The 7226-nt window shown below is 37.4% G+C and overlaps 1 pseudogene; it reads left to right on the forward strand.

The window, feature by feature from the left end:
* Positions 1–3098: 3098 nt before the first annotated feature.
* LOC123784400 (small ribosomal subunit protein eS4, X isoform-like) lies at positions 3099–3907 on the forward strand (annotated as a pseudogene).
* The last annotated feature ends 3319 nt before the right edge of the window (positions 3908–7226 follow it).

Here is a 7226-nt window from a genome sequence, read left to right on the forward strand (position 1 = left end):
TATGTACAGGCGCACCATAAAACAGATGAAAAACTTCTTAGGCTTCAGGTTCTTAACCACATGTAAAACCAAACAAATGCATTAATTATAAACAAAATCACATTCTCAATAAAATTTGAATTAGCACCATTACATTTATGTGATATATACTGTTGATTTATTGAAACCGTAATTTTGACGTTGGGTTTGGCAGTAAAATGCATCTTTTGAATTTTACTTCTTTCCCTGATCATTGCTATTCAGAACATAATATATTCCCCTGTGAGATGTTTCTATTATTGCTATGCTTATATATCCTTCACAAAATTAGTTTTTCATCAGTCCCCATATCTTGCAGACCAATTAATTCAATAATGCATCCACTAAATATGATGATTTTAAATTAATACCTGTTCTAAAGAACAGTTACAAGTTAGTAAGTAAAAGGACCATAGTCAGATAATATTCTACTGGAAATATAAAGTTTTTGTGACCTGTTTTTTGTTTGTTTGTTTGTTTGTTCAGTTTGTTTTAGTTCAGTATGTTTATGCTACTCTGCACTTTAGGATAACTTAAGTCTCCTACCTCTTTCACCTTTTCCTCATTTTAAATCACAGTGAAATCTTTGCTTGAATCTGAACCATAATATGATTTTACTTTTACTTGTTCTAGACAAGCTCATACACAAAAGCAAATAAATACAAAAATCCCACGGCCATGTTCATTTGTGCAGTCTACATCTGGTTGATACAGAATATTTTGACACTGATATTTTCAAGATCACCATACAATTTAAAACCCATGATCAAAAATAATGTTAGACCTTTGCAGACCCCTAAAACATTTCAGAAACCTGTGAGTAGCACTTTTGTACATTAATAAGTCCTCAGCAGAATCCATGGAGACATGTAGTGACATCTTCACTTTATATAGATTCTAAAATAAAGATCTGGATAAGTGAAATATGTAACAATATCCCACCACCTAGTTATAATTAACAAAAGTGGGAGTCAGAGTCAGCCTGTCTGATGCCATGGCCTTTATTCTCCCCATCACTGCTGATCAGTTTTTCCTATTACCTATTTTGATATCTACTCAGTAACACTATTTCACTACTTTGATAAATGAGGCTCCGCATTATGCACAAGCCACCAGACATTTGCAAATATTATATTAAATTCCAAGATAAAATTGACCAAAATCCTTCTAAGTGTCACTAATTATGTCTATGATAACCTCTCAAAATTAAAAGAAAAAATATTTAACTCAGCAGTGCTCATTTACTTCTCTTTTAGACCTACAGTGTTTGAGTTTAGAGCTCCTTTGAGTTGAATCCCAAAGAAAGTCCTGAGATTGGAAAAAAAAAAAAAAAAGAAAGAAAGAAAAAAGAAAAGAAAAAGCTCATAGAAATTTCTATACTGTATAGATGTGCTATGATTAATAGGACTAGGAATTCCTGGCAGAGGGTAGTAGAAAGAGAGAGGAAGGGAAGCTTGAAATTTGCAAGAGGATGATTGCTTATCACAGATTTTTGATCACTTGTTCATCGTGCCATGTTGCATAATCATTGTACCCATCTTTTCCATCATCAAAGAATGCAACATGACGTTGTTTGAGTTATTCTCCTTTATTCAAGGAGTTTATCAATCAGTCTGTACTTCCATCTGTGTTTTTACTTTTACTGAACTTTTCTCTGTGTTTAGTACCATTAGATTGGAAACTGCTATGGTGAATCTAAAATGGTATGGAGCCAATGGGAAAGCTGTAGCAAAGGCACAAGAAAATTATGAGATATTTGATCTCAATGGCAGTCAATTTGATATCTAGTGTTTAATGGAAAATAAGTGAACATTCTTACCCCTGACTTTTTCACTTTAAAGTGAATTACTGTTATATATTTTCTATCATTAGTTTTTCCTCTAATCTATTTTTTTCTTATAGAAAGCAATTGACTTGGGGGCACCTGGGTGGCTCAGTCGTTAGGCGTCTGCCTTCAGCTCAGGGCATGATCCTGGCATTTTGGGATCAAGCCCCACATCAGGCTCTTCTGCTGGGAGCCTGCTTCTTCCTCTCCCACTCCCCCTGCTTGTGTTCCCTCTCTCTCTGGATGTCTCTCTCTCTCTCTGTCAAGTAAATAAATAAAAAATCTTAAAAAAAAAAAAAAAAGAAAGCAATTGACTTGAATAAAATCTCATCTTTTCTCAATCTCAGGATATATTCTGTTTGAATGTGGAGAGTAAGTAATTTTTTTTCCTATAGCTATCTAACATGGGTGTTCTTAAATGCTTCAGGATAAATGTTAGGGCTTCAAAGGTTTTAGTTTAGTTTTTTTTTTTTTTTTTTAAATCTCATCTTTAGCCTGCTGTGAGCCATTTTTCTTAAAGTTGGAAAGTCCATTCCTTTAAAATTAATTGGCATTGACTCAAAACAACGTACCCTAACTTTTGCTGGTATGGTTTATATCAACTATGCCCTAAAGAGTATTAGGATAATTCAAAGCTACATGACAAACAACCAAGAAAGTATTGAATAGACATAATAAATTAAAATATTTCATAGGGTATTTGAGACTAAATCAACAGTCAATTAAAAATGGAAAGAAGCTGGGGCGCCTGGGTGGCACTGCGGTTAAGCGTCTGCCTTCAGCTCAGGGCGTGATCCCGGCGATCCGGGATCGAGCCCCACATCAGGCTCTTCTGCTCTGAGCCTGCTTCTTCCTCTCCCACTCCCCGTGCTTGTGTTCCCTCTTTCACTGGCTGTCTCTATCTCTGTCAAATAAATAAATAAAATCTTAAAAAAAAAAAAAATGGAAAGAAGCTATTCCACAATGTAGAAGTTGAGAAAAAAAGAAATCCTACTATAACAGAAGAATGCTGTTTAATGTTCATAGGAGCACAGATTTGTTACAGGAAAGTAAATATTTGACCTCCTCCACACTGTCAACCAGACACAGTCCCAGACTCATGTCACTAGCATGTCCCTGTGACCAGTTTGAGAATACCAAGATGTGCATGGGGCTCTAAGAGTGATACAGGCCATTGAGGGACAAGTTTTCTGTGGAGAATAAAAACAAAACAAAGCAAGCAAACAAACAAAACCCAGTAAGTCTTTTTGTGCCTAGTACAGCCATGGTTCATGGTCCCAAGAAGCATCTAAAGCATGTAGCAGGCCCACAGCATTAGATGCTGGATAAACTGACTAGTGTGTTTGCCCCTCATCCATCTACTTGTCCCCATAAGCTGAGAGCATGTCTCCCTCTCATCCTTTTGCTAAGGAACAGACTTAAGTATGCCCTAACAGGAGATGAAGTAAAGAAGATCTGTATACACCGTTTCAACAAGATTGATGGCAAGGTCCGAACTGATATGACATATCCTGCTGGTTTTATGGATGTCATCAGTACTGACAAGACTGGAGAGAATTTCCATCTGATCAATGACACCAACAGTCGCTTTGGTGTTCATTGGATTACACCTGAGGAGGCCAAGTATAAGTTGTACAAAATGAGAAAGACCTTTGTGGGGACAAAAGGAATCCCTCATTTGGTGACCCATGATGCTTGCACCATCTGCTATCCTGATCACCTCATCAAGGTGGATGATACCATTCAGATTGATTTGGAGGGTGGAAAGATTACTGATTTCATCAAATATGGTAATCTGTGTATGGTGACTGGAGGTGCCAACCTGGGAAGAATTGATGTGCTCACCAACAGAGAGAGACACCTTGGTTCTTTTGGTGTAGTTCGCATGAAAGTTGCCAATGGCAACAACTTTGCCACCCGACTCTCCAACATTTTTTTTTTAATCATCAAAGGAAACAAACCATGGATTTCCCCTCCCCATGGAAAAGGTATCCACCTCAACCATGGTGGAAGAGAAAGAGACTGGCAGCCAAACAGAACAGTGGTAGAATGGTCCCTAGGTGATGTGATTGGAAGTCTTTATACTTAATTAAAGATCATACAGCATGATAAAAAATATAAACACAAACATCCAACTAAAATTTGTTCTACTTTTTATTGTCACTATATACTGACAATTCCAAACGATGTCAGTCATAAAATGCTCTTCAAGACACTGCAGGTTGTTCCCATGGCCTCTCTTCCTCCATATGTCACTGACCAGGACTCAAGACTGGAGCCTCCCACGTGTGGTAAAGAGAACTCATTTGACTACAGAACAAAAGTGGAATCCATGGGTCCCGTGGTCATTTTTTCCTCCTTTCCACTCTCATGGGTTGAGAAGGAAAGAGCTGCTGCTTTTTCTCCAGGTGTTACTGAAGTGGATTTCATAATAGTCCATTTTTTTCTTGATAAGGATAGAGAAGGCTAAAACTTGAAGCAAAACTGGAACATCGAGAAATTTGTTCTAGGGAATTGCTCAAGGTACTAATTTCTTAAAGTTTACTTCTTAGTTTGTTACTGATATGGAGAGTTGGGTAAAGAAGAAAATCAAAGAAATGCTTGACTCTTTGATGAAACAGTGCTGCAATGTTACAGATATATTTATGCCTTAGTTGTCTTTGGCTTAGAAAGTGTCTCATTCTCCATTTATGTTAACCCCTTTCTCAGGTTCAATTTCTTTCCCCCTTTTCTTTCACATGAGAAAAAAAAGCCACACACTTCGATTTAGGAGCAGTAATAAGAAATAAATCTTCTGGGGCGCCTGGGTGGCTCAGTCGTTAAGCGTCTGCTTTCAGCTCAGGGCGTGATCCCGGATTTCTGGGATCGAGCCCCACATCAGGCTCCTCCGCTGGGAGCCTGCCTCTTCCTCTCCCACTCCCCCTGCCTGTATTCCCTCTCTCTCTGGCTGTCTCTCTCTCTCTGTCGAATGAATAAATAAAATCTTTAAAAAAAAAAAAAAGAAAGAAATCTTCTGAGATTTTACTTTAATTAAAAAGACCTATGTCTGCTTATAATCTTTTTTTCTTTCTACATGCAGTGATTCTATCATCAAGGATGCTAATGGACAGAGAAGTGGAATGTGTGCATTTGAATATGGATACATGGACAAGAACAAATATTAACTTAGTAGTTTTACATTACTTGGGAGGCTCTGTATAACTTTTCCTATTACAATTAGATATCATATCGGGATACTCAATTTTTAAGTACATATTTATATTTTCAGAAAGGCAAAGACATTTCTGGAGGGAAAATCCATGACTGTCTTTTTCATTTTTCCCCCAAATGACTTTCTTTTTAGGTACAGTATATAGTTTTTCCTCCAAGTATTTATGACTCAGAAGAATTTCAGAAGCCACCTGTCTAGATCCAGAATGTACGGAGTTAAGAGAGGATCAGTCCTTCATACTGTTTCATATCATCTGTGACATTGGGAATGTCCTTGCTGTCCAGGACAGGAGCCACTAGCCACCTGTGACCCCTGAATACTTGCAATGTAACTAACGTGGTTAAATAAAATTTAAATTTTGTCATTTTCATTTGCTTAAACTTAAATGGCCACAGGAAGTTAGCTTGCTCTGGAATATACTTGCTCTGGAAGATGATTTTTCTTCTTGCTATTTAATAATACTGGGAAAAGATACTACTTTCCTGTGTATATTTTAGCCAATAAAGACTGGACTGTTCCATTAATCAGTACACCCTGAAGTTCTAGTAGCTTAACAGAACAAGCATTTGACTCTGCACTGTATGTCCAGTGCTGCTTGGGGCCTGCGCACAGGAGTCTGCTCTGCCTCCTGGATGTCAAGGGCTTCAGCATCGGTGACCAAAAATGTGGATAACTCACAAGGGCTCCGAACTGGCTCCCACCAGAAGTGACACATGGGACTTTGCCTCACAACCCATTAGTCAGAACTGTCACATGGCCCCAGTGAACCCCCAGGAAGGTTTGGAATCTTGGCAGAGCCCAGAGCAGAGAAAAGGGATAATGGTGAGCAGAAGTAATCACTGTTGCTCTGTATTTCACCTGTGTGGTCATAGACACATCAGACTCTCCAACTTCCGTTTTCTTCTTCCCCTTAAGGGGACTATTAAAGTTGATCTCCTAGAAGTACTGTGAGAATTAAATAGGATAATCTGGCGGAAATCGCATCACACAGAATCTGGCTCATAATAAATGCACAATAAAGGTCAGTTCTATTGCTTTTTTCAGTCATTGTTCATTTTTTATGTGGGGTTTTTTCCTTTGACTATCAGTTTAAATGCATGCACGCACCATAATATTATCTACTTGCAATTTCACTTGGTGTTATGTTTGTAAATTTTTTCCTAATAGGATGAAAAGATTATTCAGTGACAGAAAAATTAAAGGAAACATGAAATATAAGTCTTTTAGAATAATTGTTGACACATTAATTACCTAATAGTGTACCTACTTGGGAACTCAGTTAATATAGAAATGCATATAAAAACTGAAAAAACTACAAAAGTGTAATCTCTTGGTAATGTTTTTTTCTTTACTCTCAGTAGTAAACATTTTATAAATCTGAAAAACTCTTCAAAATAGAACCACACAGTGTTTTCAGGCATGGTGTGGGCAATTTTAGGGGGGGAAGCAAATGGAAAATTAACCATGTATAATGAATACTTGAGTAAATATTAGAATGAAAATACATTTATATAGCTAGAGGGCAAGTTCCAGCTGCTCCTAGGCATATTTAAATTATGCATTCCTATTTTAGAGGATATGTGACCTTTATATTGCTCTATTTTGGAAATGGCGTCTTTTCATGATTTTGGTAAGAAAATGCCATGTGTGTTCTTATTTAATTTTGTCTAATCAGATTCTAACTAGTATTTAATAATAATAAGGCTCCTTGCTTAATGTCCTTCATTTTCATGATGGTTCAACAGTGATGGTTACATTCTTTCATATGAGTATGTTAGAAAAACAAAAAACAGAAAAGCTCATCTTAGTTCTTGAAACAACTTGCCCAATGTTATGTCTCATTAATGCACCATGAGAGCTGAGAAGAGCTTTAGTCTCATTATGGTGAGGATATTCAGTGCCTTCTGGTGAGTGTTTGATCACAGTAGCATATCGTGGAATCACCCTGACATTCCTCCCTTTTCCACCTGCTTAGATATCTTCATACTGTCCTTAGATATTTACACACTTAGATATCCCCACTGTCCTCTTACACACACACACACACACACACACACACACACACACACACACACACACACACACGTACCTACTCCTTTCTGCATTTTCTTTCTTTTTACATTTCTTTGCTGTAGTTCTTAGAATGGAGATTGTTGCCATCCTGGTTTGGAC

The sequence above is a fragment of the Ursus americanus genome, chromosome 4 (genome assembly GCF_024610735.1).
Source record: "Ursus americanus isolate L20-20 chromosome 4, mUrsAme1.1.p, whole genome shotgun sequence".
In the NCBI taxonomy this organism is placed as follows: Eukaryota; Metazoa; Chordata; class Mammalia; order Carnivora; family Ursidae; genus Ursus; species Ursus americanus.